The sequence below is a fragment of the Balaenoptera musculus genome, chromosome X (assembly GCF_009873245.2).
Source record: "Balaenoptera musculus isolate JJ_BM4_2016_0621 chromosome X, mBalMus1.pri.v3, whole genome shotgun sequence".
Lineage (NCBI taxonomy): Eukaryota > Metazoa > Chordata > Mammalia > Artiodactyla > Balaenopteridae > Balaenoptera > Balaenoptera musculus.
This window is the reverse complement of record NC_045806.1, coordinates 21,495,978-21,512,230: the sequence shown is the minus strand read 5'-3', so window position 1 is coordinate 21,512,230 and position 16,253 is coordinate 21,495,978. Positions and strand designations below refer to the sequence as shown.

General features: G+C 39.1%; 1 pseudogene; it reads left to right on the top strand.

Annotated features, from left to right (window-relative positions):
* Positions 1-1,006: 1,006 nt before the first annotated feature.
* On the top strand, positions 1,007-15,273 carry LOC118888975 (annotated as a pseudogene).
* The last annotated feature ends 980 nt before the right edge of the window (positions 15,274-16,253 follow it).

The following is a 16,253-nucleotide window of genomic DNA, read 5'->3' as shown; positions in this document are numbered from 1 at the left end:
AAGGAAGTAAAGTGATTAAATGTAAATAACACCATCATGAAGTTTGGCTATGAAAGGAAGAAAAGAATACAGTGACTGAAAGGGAACAAATTGTCAAGAAAGGGTTTGGGGGTTTTGTTGAGTTTATCAGATGGAGCATAGGAGAGCAGACAAATATTAGAAAATGTAATGCCTAAGAAGTCAGGAGTTACTGGGTATGGGTGAAAAGCATAGTTTTAGCCACAAGAAGGTGTACCTTCCATTCAGACAGGCCAAAAGTTTTCATCCAGCTAGGTGTGGTTGCAGCAGCTGAAGAAGCTGGTTTCTGTTTTCTCTTGTGAGATGCACAGCAGTAGGCAGAATTGTATACAAAGTGAGTGAAGAGATGGTGGAGCAGTAAGTTTGAGCAGAGTGGAGATGTACACAGATGCTGAAATGAATGGGAAAGAATCAATGTGGACAGCCTAAGGATGGAAATCATGAATCTGTAGCAGCACCAAGCTAAGGGAATGAAAGTACCTCTTCGGGTACACAGAGGCCCAGATTTAAAGTTCCAATGACATACAGAGAAGATTGTTGGGCTTTTGCTTAACTAGTTTGTTTTATCTTGGTGAATACAATGGAGCAATGGTGCAAGATGATCAAGAACACCGGCAAGAGAGTGGAGGAAGTGATGGTTTATGGATAAGGAGCTCAATCACAAGAGGACTAGAAGGGGTTGTGGAACCAAAGGTCTCAATGGGAGCAAAGAAAAGGGGAGGCGGGAAAATGAAAGCAGAGAACCGGAAGAACTATACAGGGTGTAGTGAAAAGTTGAGATATGCACATTTTTAAGATTTCAGAGGAGAAACAATTGTAAGTGGGGACAGGTTATTTTCATGAGAGTAGGTAGCTGAATGGGATGGAAATGAAGTTCAGTGAAGTACAGGAGGTCAAGATAGGAAGAGATCTACTTGTGTAGCTCTTCCTTGTTCATACAATGATGACAGGGTAGAAAATAATGTGTGAGCCAGGTATGAAATAGTCAATGGATGATGGCATGGACCATGAGTCCAAGGACAGCAACAGGAAAAGCATCAGGTGAGGCAGCTAGATGACATGAGCTCCAGAGGAAAAGGCACAAAAGAATGCAAAAGCCCAGCAATGAAGATCAGAATCTCCACTTAGGAAGCCAATCTCAACACCCAACGCTGAGTGAGCAGGTAGTTAGAGAAGATGCATGCACTAGGGAGAGTTGCAGAAAAAGCAATAGCTCTGGAGGGCAAGATAGATGTATCAAGCAAGTGCCATCAGTTGCCTATTATGGGGAGTAAAGATCCGAATACTTCTGCCCACTGCATCTTGATATTGGAGTTGTCAAGGCAAACAGTACAGTCCAGCACTGGATGCAACAATGTCTTATTCACATAGAGAAGAGACAGCAAGGTCAGCATCAGTAGTGGGTGTCAGTCTCCCAAGGCCAGCACATCCCTCCTGATTTGCAAGCACCCTTCTTGTGCCGAAGAAGGAAGATACAGTAGTGGGGACGGCCAGGGACCACACGATGCAGACGCTTAAGACCAACAAAGGAGCACACCTGAGTCTGAAAGAGAGGAAGATATGCCCCCACAAGGTGATAAGCCCATCACAAACTGTGAGGATGCTTTATCTCCTGGTAAGGAAAGTGCCACCCCCCACAAGGCCCATTCTTATGCGGCTGACTTGGGGCCAAAAGACCGCACGTGGGAGAATGCCTTTCCTAACAAGAAGAAACATTCTTCCTCTTGAAGGAGATTGAGGACGCCATGAAATGGTGTTCGGAGGGCCAAGTGGGAAGGTTTAGACTGAATGGGAGTGATAAGAGCCAAGGGAGAAGACAGCAGTGTGGAAATTAGAACAGAGGAAAGGATGGAGCAGAGCAAAAGGGAGTATTTGGGAGCATTGTCGAGCTTCCCCAACAGTCATTCCCAGCACTCTTCTGATGAAAAAGTGATTCCGATACCTATGGGGAGAGTCAGCTGTGGCCTTGATTATGTTTCTGAGGCAGTTGACTTTGCCGGACTTTTTATTTTTATTCCCATTATTAAGCCTTACTTTTAATATACCTTTAATGGTAAACCTTTTCAAGTTCTTTTTGGAAGTATGGTATAAATTTTTCTTTAAAAAAAGAATAAACACTTGAGCAAAATAAAACTTTAGATAGCTTAAAACTGGGATTGTTTTATAACATGATTATTAATAATAACAAGAATAATAGCAGGCATTTAATGAGTCAGGCATTGGACTAAAGGCTTTACAACTATTGCCTTACTTACTTCTGACAGTGATAGATCATATTTTTATTTCTAGCTTTCAGAAAAGAGAACTAAGACATAAAGAAGTTATCTAACTTATGGTATGCAGCGCCCAGGGCAAAATCTACTTAAGGGCACTGTGAGAACTTTACAAGGATGAAAAAGAACAGAATAGTAAATAAGTTCAAAGTGGAGTGGGTCATTTTGAGAACACAGGAGAAGGCTGCTGAAATAATAACAGCCAATTAGGTAAGTAGTTAAGAATCGGTACCTACCCTCAGAATACTTTAAAGAGTAATAATCATGGCAACTATTAAACTAACCATGAAAATTTAGGTTTATGTGTATGTGTCTCCTTCCATAGAGCTCAAAGTCCTTGAAAAGGAATCTTTTCTCTGAAGCCCACACTATAGTGCTATGTATCCTGCGGATGTCTCTGCGGAGACTGGTGGTGTCTGCTTGCTTAACAGTTAGAAATGCAAAGCACAGAGAATTTATATTATTGCATCTATTTTGAGGCAGCAAAAACGAGGTCTTCTTACCCAATAGGATATCTTGATAAAAGTGTTGTCTCAATGGACAAAGGTGCAAATAGCCGCCATATTGCTGAGTTAGAGGGTCTTCCCCTAACATCCTCCAAAGCTGTGTTTCTTTGTTTTCTTAACAAATACTTCCTTGCTTATTCCTCAGCTATTTCAAAGAACAATAAAAACGGAGAGTAGAACTTTTTTTCTTATAAACTAGATGATATAAAATAGAAACAATAGTTCCAGCAACGTGGTCTTCTCCCTACAGTTAATGGGTATGTTCTCTATAGGCTCTGAGTTGGGAGTTTCTAAGGAATCATAAAAAGAATGGCCTTCAAAGACAAAAATATCTGGGGCTTGAACCTCCATTGTGCAACCTTCTAAATCTTTTATCTTAGGGGAAATTTTCCTCAACTTTCTTGAGTCTTGGTTTCTTCATCTATGAAATGTGAGGCAAAAAGTACTTCCAAAGTTCGTGAAAGATACAGACGGTCTGGAACAGAGGAGGCATCCATAAATGCGAGAGTCTCTGGCAACCTCCCTCACTTCCCAGTAAGGTAGTAGCCTTTCTTCCATTTCCCAACTGCTTTTAGAATAAAAATTATTGTTCAAATTTGATGCAAACATATCTTTTGTTTTTGTTTTGGCTTTGGTTTTGGTAGTGGTTTTGCCCACCTCCCTATCTCAAATTTATATTATTATATTATATATTGTAAGTATGTATGTATGTGACTACCCCAGAAACTTTGCAAATGTAGTTTCTTTGTCTGTCTAATTCATTTAGAGCACTTTGACATGGATCATTCCTGGTACACAGTGGTATTAAATAATTATTGACAGCTTGACAGCATGTATTTACTTTAACCCATCATTCTTTTTCTACTGGCAAATAATTACAAGATTTCCTCCAAGGAGCAGCCTACATTTTGTAGCTTAAATGTCAAAAAGGCAGGACTTGTCAGCTAAGGAGCAAGGATGATGTATTCTACAGTAAAACTGGTGCAACATCAAGGCTCAGGCTGGACATTGTGGATTCTGGATCCAGAAGTCTTAAGATTTTCAGTTTCAGTAAATGCTGTTATTCATTCTAAGAGTCCCCATCACTCAATTTTTATGTGCAGTCTGGATAGCTGAAACACGCCTGGAACATTCACTAATATTTAGCACACTGGGAAGGGTTCTCCCCAACAATCTGAGATTCATTCATTCACACATGACCATATGTTCCCTGGTTTCCTAGGAGAGGTCATGTACCTCCTGAAGAGCAAAACTTCCATCAAGTCTGCATCCCCCAAATTTAAAAACATTAAATGTGCTCATTTATGAAGAAATCCCTTTTAAAGTTAAACGTTTTACTTCTGTTCATTGTTGGTTTAATAAACATCAAGAACCATGACAATGTAGGATGCATTAATACATCGCCCCAGATCTATTCTTCCCTTCCACTGACCTCCATCCCTTCATCTACAGGGGTCAAGAGGGAGGGCAGAACTTCCATACTTCTAGAAATTTCCCCCACCCCTCCTCCTCCTTCCTAACCTCTCCATCATTCTTTATTTCAAGATCATTAACTGTAATCCCATATACCCTCTACTTCTGTTTCTGTCCGTTAACAACCCAGATCTCTTGGTTTATACTCAATGCTCTGAACCCTTTCCACTATGCCCTCTAAAGATAGTTTCAAACTTTTTTTGTCACAGGACCCTGTAAACTCTTAAACGTAACTGAGGACCTCTAAAGAGCTTTGGTTTATGTGGGTTATATTTACTAATATTTGCTGTATTCAAAATTAAAGGAAATTCTAAAAATATTAATTCATTTAAAAATAATAAGTCCATTACATGTTAACAAATATTACATATTTTTTATGAAGAAAAAAATTAGTGAGAAGAGTGGCATTGTTTTACATTTTTGCAAATCCCTTTACTGCCTGGTTTAATAGAAGACAGCTGGATTCTTATATCTGTTCCTGCATTCAATCTGTTGTGACATGCTATTTTAGTTGAAATATATGAAGAAAATACGGCCTCACCCAGATATGTGGTTAGAAAAAAGAGGATTATTTTGAGAATCTTTTCATATAACCGTGGATATTATTCTTTAACACTATATCAAAACTCAACAAATGGTAGTTTCTTAGCAGTTAGTTGCAATGTGAAACCAAAAACCATACTACTAAACTTATTTTTACTGTTACATTAAAATCCATTAGTCTATCTTGCACTTTGAATGGATATTTTGCCCACACATGATTCTATAATATCATGTATCACTCATTTGAAAAACATTGTGTCACTGAGTTATGCAGATTGTCCAAATGTTGACACATTTTATTATACAATATTTAAAAATTACATTTGTTAATATCACCACTAAACTCATCTAAAGAGTCTTTAAGTGTTGGGAAACTATCACCTTAGTGGATAAAAGTTTTCTGAAAATCAAAATCATACTCAAAAGCTCAAATTTTGGGCTTCCCTGGTGGCGCAGTGGTTGGGAATCTGCCTGCCGATGCAGGGGACACGGGTTCGAGCCCTGGTCTGGGAGGATCCCACATGCCGCGGAGCAAATGGGCCCGTGAGCCACAACTACTGAGCCTGCGCGTCTGGAGCCTGTGCTCCGCAACAAGAGATGCCGCGATAGTGAGAGGCCCACGCACCGCGATGAGGAGTGGCCCCCGCTTGCCACAACTAGAGAAAGCCCTCGCACAGAAACGAAGACCCAACTCAGCCAAAAATAAATAAATTAATTAATTAATTAAAAAAAAAAAAAGCTCAAATTTTATCATTGGCAACAAATATTGTCAGTCGTTTTCCTTGAAGTAACATGTTCAGTTCATTCATTTATGAGAAATGGCCAAATACCCAAGTCTGGGTAGCCATCATTTTTTCTGTCAGTCTTTCGTTCAAGTAAGAACAGTCTTCAGGGAAAAAAGTTGTTGGTTCAGCTGGCAGCTCAACCAATTGCACCCGTGCTTTTCTTCAAGCCAACCATTGTACCTCGGTATGTAGAAAAAGTGTTTTATGCATTTTTCCCATTGAATCACAGTATAATGAATACGTATGCAATCAAAGGTTGAGACTGAATACACTGCTGTTCTAGAACTCATGATCAATCATCAGCAAAACCCCCTGAATGTTATCTGTACTATAAAAGGGGTGTAAAGGTTGAACAAAGGGAGCTAGAATTGTTACAACATATTGACACGATCCTATAATCTCTTTATAAACCTTTCTGTAAACTTCAAAAATGAGCTTTGTCATCTGGTACTTACACTTTATCCTTGTACCAATTAGGATGTCTTTGACTGCAGGTAAAAATAAACCTTACTCAAAATGATTTAGATAATCAGGAAAAGTTGTCATCTCTCAAACTGAGAAATTTCAAGGTAGGGTATCTTTAGGGTTGGTTAATTCAGGGCTCATGGTCCCAAGATGCATCTAACATTTCCAAGTGACTCACGAATACATGACAGGTCCAGTATAGACCATTTTTTTAAACGTCTTTATTGAATTTGTTACAATATTGTTTCTGGTTTATGTTTTGGTTCTTTGGCCAGGAGGCATGTGGGATCTTAGCTTCCCGACCAGGAATTGAACCTGCACCCCCTGCATTGGAAGGTGAAGTCTTAACCACTGGACCACCAGGGAAGTCCCCGGGTCCAGTGTATAATACAATGCTGCCTTTTCCTATGAGTCTCTTTATTAGAAGGAAGAAACCTTTCCCAGAGCCCCTCTAGCAGACCTCATTTCTCATTTCATACCACCTTGCACCGCGCGTCCACACCTACGCCAAATAGCAGATACAAGGAATGGGATCTCCATAAATAACTAAGATTAATCCAAATTTTAAAAAAAGAATGTCTATACATGTATAACTGAGTCACTTTGCTGTACAGCAGAGATTGGCACACCATTGTAAGTCAACTATACTTCAATCAAAAAAATATATATGCAAAATGAACCACCAAAAGCTTAAATAAAAATGCTTCTCTTCTGAATGCCTAAGACCGCTTGAGCCAGCTCACAAATTGGGAGGAGGAGTCATGAGCAACGAACAAAGGGGAGCCTCAGTGTGTTTTTCTATTTGATTAAGACTGATTCCTCCCGAAAAACAAACGTGATCGATCTTGAAGATTAATGTTGAATGGTACAACACAAAGTATTAAAGAATTTATTGAAATAAAACTAACTTAAAAGGCAAAAAAAAAAAAAAAAGATTAATCTAAATTTACCTTTGAGCTTTAGGTTAAGGCAACCTTCCCTAAGGGATGAATACCTGAATAAAATCAGGTTTCATTCAAGAAAGGAGAAAATGGGGAGGGGGTTTGGGGGTAAATGCCAACCGTGCCCGGCCCACAGCCTCTCTGCTCTCGCCCTCACACATTAAAGGTTGCTGACGGCAAACCCCTGTGACTCCTGACTTGAGGGCTTTTTACTGGACGTGGAGCTATAAACTACGCAGAGGGCAGGCCAGACATGCCATAGAATTAGTGGCCCAGGAGTAGCCCTCAACCAATGATCCATGGGGAGTTGATGGATAAATATCCAGCTTCCTGGGCACCCATTTGAGATAACTTTGAGATGCACTGTACATTTCCCAGAATTAACCAGTGGAATAAGCCACGGTGGTAACCACTTAAAATACTGCACTTTTTTTGGCTGCCCTCCTTGCCCTCTGTCATTTCTTCTCTTCCCTTACCAGTGTTTCATGTTATCGTCTTCCAAACTATTTGCAATAGCATTCTTATCTCAGGATCTGCTTCTGGGGGAACCCAAACCAGGAAAACAGTCCTTCCCTCAAAAAAATCCACTACAATCAGAAACTCAGAAGCCCTTTTTCAATTCTTTGTTCTCAGAGCCCTTATTACCATTTTTCTCCTATAAGAGTTCCTGCTTTCTGCCAAATGCTGAAAAAATGAATAAAGAAATACTTACTCTTGTTTAAGCATACACACAAAATATTTTTATTAAGTACATAAAATTAATCATGTTGCCTACTATACCCAGGTGCCTTCTCAGGAACGACCTTCCCCCAGCCTCCGCTCAAAGGGCAGCCATTTGTAGCCACACTTTGACCCAAGTATAACCAATCCTTTGGCTGGCAGTGCCCACGTGGTATGAAAAGATAAACAAAGACAATCCAGTTTCCTCTCTTGAAAATTTAAATTAGGAAATACCAATACCAAGAGAATGAGGAATTTCACTGTGTGAAGATGAGCTGGAGTTATGAACAGTTTGTCAGAGCCATAAGGCAGTAAATAGAAATTATTATGAACCGGAAACTATGAGAAAAGCAAAATTATGATGGGTGAAGAAATGATACACAAAGAAGAGGAAAACAGTAAGCAGATAGCATCAGTTCCAAAAGAAGTAGGCAGACTAGGAATACTCGAGTTTTATTAATAGGGTAGCTATGGAATGGAGGAGGCTAGTGAAGCTCTTTCAAGAGTTGTTTCTGCTCCTACCTCTCCTTCCAACAACAATCTCCATGAGGCCGGGCACTGTTACAGCTACTGAACTGAATTTTCATGAGATTCTGTCTCCTTATTGGCCATGTCTGTCCTGATACCAGTTCCCTTTACAGGAAGAAGCTTGAGTTAATGTCTAACAACCAATATTATAATCAAAATGCTTTTTTAAAAAAACAATCACAGAAAAAGCTGGATTGTTTTCAACATACAGTGAGATGTTTAAAATGTGGTTCAAGATGCACAATAATGTGAATTTACTTAACTACTGAACTGTACATTTAAAAATGGTTAAGACGGTAAATTTCTGTCATGTGCTTTTTAGCACAATTTTTTATATATCGCTATGAGATAATATAAAGAAAATAAGGAAAAAATGGGACTTGGTACACAGTTATAAAAGAGTTTAAAATAAAGCATCTTGTCATGTGATACACCCACATAACAGTGGTATTCTTCCAGAATAATAGAATGTTACCCCTGAGTTAAGAGTCAAAGAAAAATAACCTGTTATTCTACTCTTAACCCCACACCCAAATTGAGGATTTCAGAAGATTAAAAGTAGTTAGATAGAGGAATTTTGGAAAAATAAATTGATTTGCTGTGATGGCTTTTCCCAAACCTAGGGAAAGAAGTATATTGAGACCACCTGAAAAGTTTCACCTATTTGTCTCACAGGTGCAGAAACAACCGGATAAGAGTCAGACTCCTCTGTAAGTAATGCTAGGGTCCAGCACCTGGCTAGTGCACTGCTTTAAAACAGGAATAGAAGAAAGGTCACTTCATTGGGGGTCATGTGCATTCCTAGAATAACTTGGGAGAAACATGTAGTCTACACATGAGCAGGTTAATGTAGCTGCATCACCTGTCTTGTCCAAGAGAGTCCACTGAAGGAACAAATAGAAGCTGAAAGTGCCGGCAGATGACTAGATGTTAAGGAAGGAGTTAGTAACCAGCCAGCCAGCCAAGGGCAATCAGAGATGCATTTGCCCTCTCAAAGGAACTAAAAGTGAGAGTGAGAGACCCCCAGCGATGAGAGGAAGAGAGGCAAAGGGCCCCAGGGTCTCTGATGAACCCATAAAGGTGCCCCTAAAAGACTCAGCCTTAAACACCTGCCAGATCTACAGAGTACGGATGCTAGATCACCAAACAATGGCAGGCAAGCAAGAATATTCTTGTCCTCTTTAACCTCTGCCTCTTCTAGCTCTAAACCTAGAGGGGGGTCTGAAATTTCTTTGGAGGAAGAGGGATTAACACGCAAGAGAAAAAGAAAGGACAAACCAACCAGAGTCCCCACCCAGCCACCCACTGGCAACCAGCCTGCAGCAAGCAAAGCAGAAGAAAAGAGAAGCTTTACCTTCCAATGGAATGTAATATTTTGACAGGACAATTACCGACAATAGGTTGTTTTATTACCTAAAAGTGGACACCAAAATCACGGGACTTGGGCTTCCCTGGTGGTGCAGTGGTTAAGAATCCACCTGCCAATGCAGGGGACACAGGTTCGAGCCCTGGTCCGGGAAGATCCCACATACCACAGAGCAACTAAGCCCATGTGCCACAACTACTGAGCCTGCGCTCTAGAGCCCGCGAGCCACAACTACTGAGCCCGTGTGCCACAACTACTAAGTCTGCGCTCTAGAGCCCATGCTCCACAACAAGAGGAGCCACCGCAATGAGAAGCTCGCGCACCGCAACGAAGAGTAGCCTCCGCTCACCACAACTAGAGAAAGCCCGCGCACAGCAACGAAGACCCAACACAGCCAAAAATAAATAAATAAATACATAAAATTTAAAAAAAAAAATCACGGGACTTCCCCTAAATTTTATCAAAGGCTAATGAAAGAACCAGCCCCACAGAAAAAAGTTAAAGAGATACTGGGAGACAAAAATAAAGTTGCTTTATAATTACACCCCATGAACCCTGCTTATTCAATGGAAAGGTTACAGATATTTAATTTTAGGAAACAGGCTGGATAAAAGTAAAAAAGGCTCAATCTGATCATATAAACCTTACATTTTAAAAATAACCAAGGAAAATACCACGAACTTTTATTTGAATAGGGACAATATTTTTGAGTACAAGCAAAGGTACAAGCAAAATAAAACAGACAAAGTATGACAATGTATCTTGAGTTGATATCTAAATAGTTCAAGCAACTGGAGAGCATTAGAACATCACACATGTTTCTATGCAGAAAATGTTGTAAATTTCTATTTTCCAAATTGCAGACCTATTACTTTGCAATATATACCATCAAACTTGAAGGCCTAGGCCCATTCTCTTCTCAATACTTTTTAAGTTTGGGTATCTCTTTCTAACATGTATAATGAAGCAGATACAGATTTTAAGCATAACAATAAAAATATTAATAAGAATAGTTATAATTTATTGAGCATTCACTCTGCATCATGCTTGGTGCTGTAAGACTGACATAATCATCTTATCTGACCTTCAAAGTGCTACTGTAGGTAGGTAATTGCTATTGTTATTGCCATTCTTGCAGATAAAGACATTGAGGCAGAGAAAAGTGAGGTAATTTGTCCAAGACCACGGAATTAATAACTGCCAGAGCCAAACCCAGGACCTTCACTGCTATAGTGTGTTTTACGCTGCTGAGAAAACATTCAGAACAATGAGAGGTGTTTTAGAGTACTGATCAGTCACCAGGCTTTGATTTCTGACCTTGCAGGGGTCCCAGGCTCCTTTAACACCTATGCCATTGGGACACTCGCAGTGGGTATGTTTTCTCCTGACAGACAAAAATCCCAGTTTCACGTGGGCCTGCCAGTGAACTCACCTGAAGTGCTTAATCCTCTCAGCTCCCAGCTACGTCCCTTTAATAAGTCCTAAAATGATTAAAATAAATCCTCTTTACCACTCCCATCAGCAACAAAATTATTAACAACTGAATATGATTTCCATATGTTCCTGGTTTGCCTGGAGACAGAATTCAGGAATCTATTAAAATTACTTCTGGCCATCAAGCAGAAAAACAAACATGCTTTCTATAATTCCTTCTTAATAGCACTGGACAAATTTACCAAGCACCATGACCTGCAAACAACTACACAGTTCTCCCCAGTGACAGCATGCTGGCACTATTCATTCTGCTTTAAAAATGAATAAATAAAAAATAAAACGCATCCTCCTCATTACAACCTTGATGTTTTCTACATTGGTAGATTCTAACATTTTGTTTGTAAATGATCCCTCATACCTGTGGAAACTGTGTGAGGCTTGTGCTACTTCTATAAATAAATAATATATTCTTCTTTATAGCAAGGAAATAACATACCAAAACCATATAATCATTCCTATATACATATTATCTTCAGAATACATTTTTGCTTCAACTGAGATTTTTGTCAGAAAATCCAATTGGGTGATGTGATTGGCTGCATCTTAATACACTGAGGGTCACAGGGAGAAGCTTTCACTTCTCCCCTTGCTTCTGGGTTCCAGGGTGCCCCTGACGGAGGTCACAGCCTGCCCTCCTTCCCCATGTTTCTCAGCCCTGTGCTTTTTTTCCTTATCATCATCCTTCCCTGCTTCTCTTCATTTTCGTGTCCTCATTAACTTCACTGTCCTCATCAGATGACTCAGAGTGATCACAGAGGGATGATTGGTAAATGAATTGCATTAGCAATCAGTTTACTTGAGGCTGACCCTGCCCCCTTATAGGTGTGAATTAGGGAATTATAGAGTCAAGGTAATGGAGGTTGGGGGGACAGGGAGAGCGGGAAGGAGAGAAAAGGGAGGGAGGGAGGGGGAGGGAATGTGACATCTCAGATATTTGTAGCAATGCACTTAGAAGAGATGTTATATGATAAATGTGTTATGTTATGCCATTCTCACCGTGATAATAGATCTTTGGAAAATCAAAAAAATACATATATATATATATATATATATACACATATATATATACACACACATACACACACACACACACACATATATATATATATAATGTTTTAGATGAAAGCCTGGAAGAGTTTTAGGAAGAGAATCTGGAGTTTCTCCTTGATTCTTCTACTCATAATTTTTTTCCGCAAATAATTCCATCTCAGTTGGTACAGGGTGGAGAGTGGAGAGTGGGAAAAAAACCCACAAACATATCTGGCCTTTATTTAATGTGGGTGTAGTTTTGAAATTCAGGCTGTCTGTCCAATAGGATTGGATTACCTACCAAATGTGCTGGAGTATCTAAAACACTTCTTTAAATCCCTGAGGCACTTCTGGCTTGCCAACCATATGTTGAACCACAAATATTTACATCAATGTGATTCAGAAAAAAAATGACTTGAAACAGAGATTTTTCCCTACAGATAAAGTGGACTAAAGACTCTTGCACCAGGTTGGTGAAAGGTGTGTGTTATGGACTGATCTGTGTCCTCCCGAAATTCATATGCTGAAGTCCTAACCCCCAGTTAGGACCTCAGAATGTGACAGGATTTGGAGACAGAGCCTTGAAAGAGGTGATTAAGGTAAAATGATACGGCTAATATGATTGGTGTCCTTATAAGAAGAAATTAGGACACAGACAAGCACCGAAGAACACCAAGTGAAGACTCAGTGAGAAGACAGCCATCTACAGACCAAGGAGAGAGGCCTCAGCAGAAATGAACCCTACCAGTATCTTGATCTGCAACTTCTAGCCTCCAGAACTGTGGGAAAACACATTTCTGTTGTTTAAGCCACCCAGACTGTGATACTTTGATATGGCAGCCTGAACCGACGAGCACAGTGTGCCATACAGATCCCAATCTTCATCCAAGTTCCAAAAGATCAAAAGTCAGAGATTGGAATTGTTTAACCATGGATATGGTAAGGATATGAAGGGAACTCTGAAATTATGATAGGTAAATGGGGCAAAAGGGTAAATTAAGGCAAAAATACCATGTTTTACTATGCCTTACCAACTTTCAAAATGGGCTGTGACTTACAGGTTGGGGCCAACAATATTACGAACATTAGAGACCAAGAAAGACAGAAAGGATAGCCTTTTTGTAATTTTCATGTATTTTTCTACAACACAGAACATGAATTCTGGGATTCCTTTGGGATCTGGGGGACAGGAAGGATAGACAAAACATGCAGATGTCCACAGGCAAATAAAACTGCCTGGTCTTATGCCATGGCCTTCCTGTTTCATACTGAATAGATGCCTTCATAAAGAGCAAATGTAGTGGGAATTCCCTGGTGGTCCAGTGGTTAGGACTCCAGGCTTTCACTGCTGAGGGCCCGAGTTCAATCCCTGGTCGGGGAACTAAGATCCCACAAGTCGTGTGGCCAAAAATAAGTAAATAAATAAACATAAAGGTATTTAAATACAATTTTAAAAAAAGAGCAAATGTGGTGCTCGATAAGCCACTGAAAACTGAGAGGAAGTAAGGAACAAAACTCTCATCAAAATATCTGCCTTTCAGTCAAAGAAAGCATAATGCGTTATCTCCCAAATTATATGAGGATGTTTCAAAGTTCAGTTAGAACTTTTCCATTTGGATACAGGAATCTTATTATACTTAAGAATCAGCTTTACCCATTACAACCACCGTCGTTTTTTACTACTTATATTAACACATTTTACTGAATTAGCTGTACTTTTGACTTGACAATGTGTTTCACTACAGAAGTCAAAGGCCCATGTGTATGTGTGTATGTGTGATTGCACCTGTTGAAGTGAAAAAGACACCCACAGGAGTTTAGACATTGTGCAAAATAAAAATGATGTATTTGGAGGAATGTGTAACTGTCTCTAAATGAAATTTTAGGAATTTTCAGCAGGGAACAAAGACAAAATAGCTATCCTAAACACTCAGTGTTTTCTTGAAGTTTTCTTTTTCTTTTCACTTTTTTTCTCCAGGCAGCTTATCTCTATTTTAAGCTCTTGGCCTCCATTGATCTTTACAGATTCTTAACCTTCTGTAACCACACTTTATTCTCTAGAGGGGGATTTGTCTATAGGCCTCATTTCTATGATTCTGCTGTTATTAGCCTAATAAGTATTCTCTTTCACACTCGTTGTAAAGTGGTTTTCTAACAGCACAAAAAAATAAATGAATAAATAAAAAATGTGACTTCATTTGCTGCACACAAGATTTGTACTTAAAAATAAGCAGCAGTTTTTCTTTTCTATGCTAGTAAGAAATTTGCAAATCCACCAGGTCAAAATAACCAGCACATGCAAAATGCCTGTTACTTACCACCAATTTTATTTTTAAGAGACATTTGAATAGTTGGAAGAATAGTCAGTCTGTACATTTTCCTTTGATTACAGAGGAGACAGCCTGCCATTGCACCAGAAATAGTTAATATTATAACACTAGGCAGCTCAGAAACATACAACTCCTTCTGCTTTCCAACTTGTATTTATTTGAAAAAGGTCTAGGCCGTGTAGTTTATGCCAAATTCTTTAAGAAGGTGTTGTATGCTTAAAGCCTACCTTTCATTAGAATCTTAGATTAAGATCTTAGTAATTATAACACTTCTTTTTCGCTAGGAAATGTTTCTTATGTGACTTCTACAAATACATTACTTAGGTTTTTACTGGTATCTAATATATGCATATGTGCCCACCACTGTTGTAGGACATGCAGGAAATATGAAAAACACCTAAGCACTTCCAACCTGGGCCCAGCAGAAGAGCTCTTGCAAAGAAGAGGGGCGAGAAGCAGAAGGACCATCCTGCCATCAACGAGGTAGCTACCACAGAATACACTATCAACATTCACAAGTGCATCTAGGGAGTGGGCTTCAAGAAGCTTGCCCCTTGGGCACTCAAAAGGATCCAGAAATTTGCCATGAAGGAGGTGGGAACTTCAGATGTACACAATGACACCAGGCTTACTAAAGCTATCTGGGCCAAAGGAATAAGCAATGTCCCAAACTGTATCCATGTGCAATTGTCCAGGAAAGTTAATGAGGATGAAGATTCACCAAATAAACTCTATATGTTGGTTAGATATGTACCTGTCACTACTTTCAAAAATCTACAGACAAAATGTGGATGAGAACTAACCGCTGTCAAATAACATTATAAAACCTCAAAAACACACACACACACATAAGATACGGTTTCCATATTAAGTAGCTTAAAATTTAACTTAAGAGAAGATTAAGAAACATAAACAACCCAAGACTAAATTCAACTAAATCCTAAAGATAAGTTCTGAAGAGAGAAACTTGAGTGAGACTGGAAATAGACAATGAAAAGCTCAGAAAGGAGGTTAATGTAATCTAATCTTTGGATCAACTAACCAATTGCTTTCTCTCAGAGAACATTATAATTGGCATTTTGTAAATTCATCAACTGTCATTCTCATCCATACTTCCATTATTTACACTTCACTGGAAATAGTTGGAAAAAATTAATTTATTGAGCACATACTATGTGCCAAGAATTATGTAAACTCTTTTACACAGATTTTCTCATTTAATCCTCAAAATAACACTACAAGTTATGTTATATTGCCATCTCATGAATTAAAAAAAAATTTTTAACTGGTAGTTAAACCAGTTTAGGTCCCCACTAAAAGGAACCAGGGTTCTTGGAAGAAATAGTTGATCTGGAGTTGGGGAAGGTAAAGTACAAAGTGTACCTGGAATATTTTGTGGGGCAAGAAAGTAAGGAAGCAAGACAACAGAAACAAGAAGAACTACAATCCTGCAGCCTGTGGAACGAAAACCACATTCACAGAAAGACAGACAAAATGAAAAGGCAGAGGACCATGTACCACATGAAGGAACAAGATAAAACACCACAAAAACAACTAAATGAAGTGGAGAAAGGCAACCTTCCAGAAAGAGAATTCAGAATAATGATAGTGAAGATGATCCCGGACCTTGGAAAAAGAATGGAGGCAAAGATCAATGAGATGCAAGAAATGTTTAACAAAGACCTAGAAGAATTAAAGAACAAACAAACAGAGATGAAGAATACAATAACTGAAATGAAAAATACACTACAAGGAATCAATAGCAGAATAACTGCTGCACAA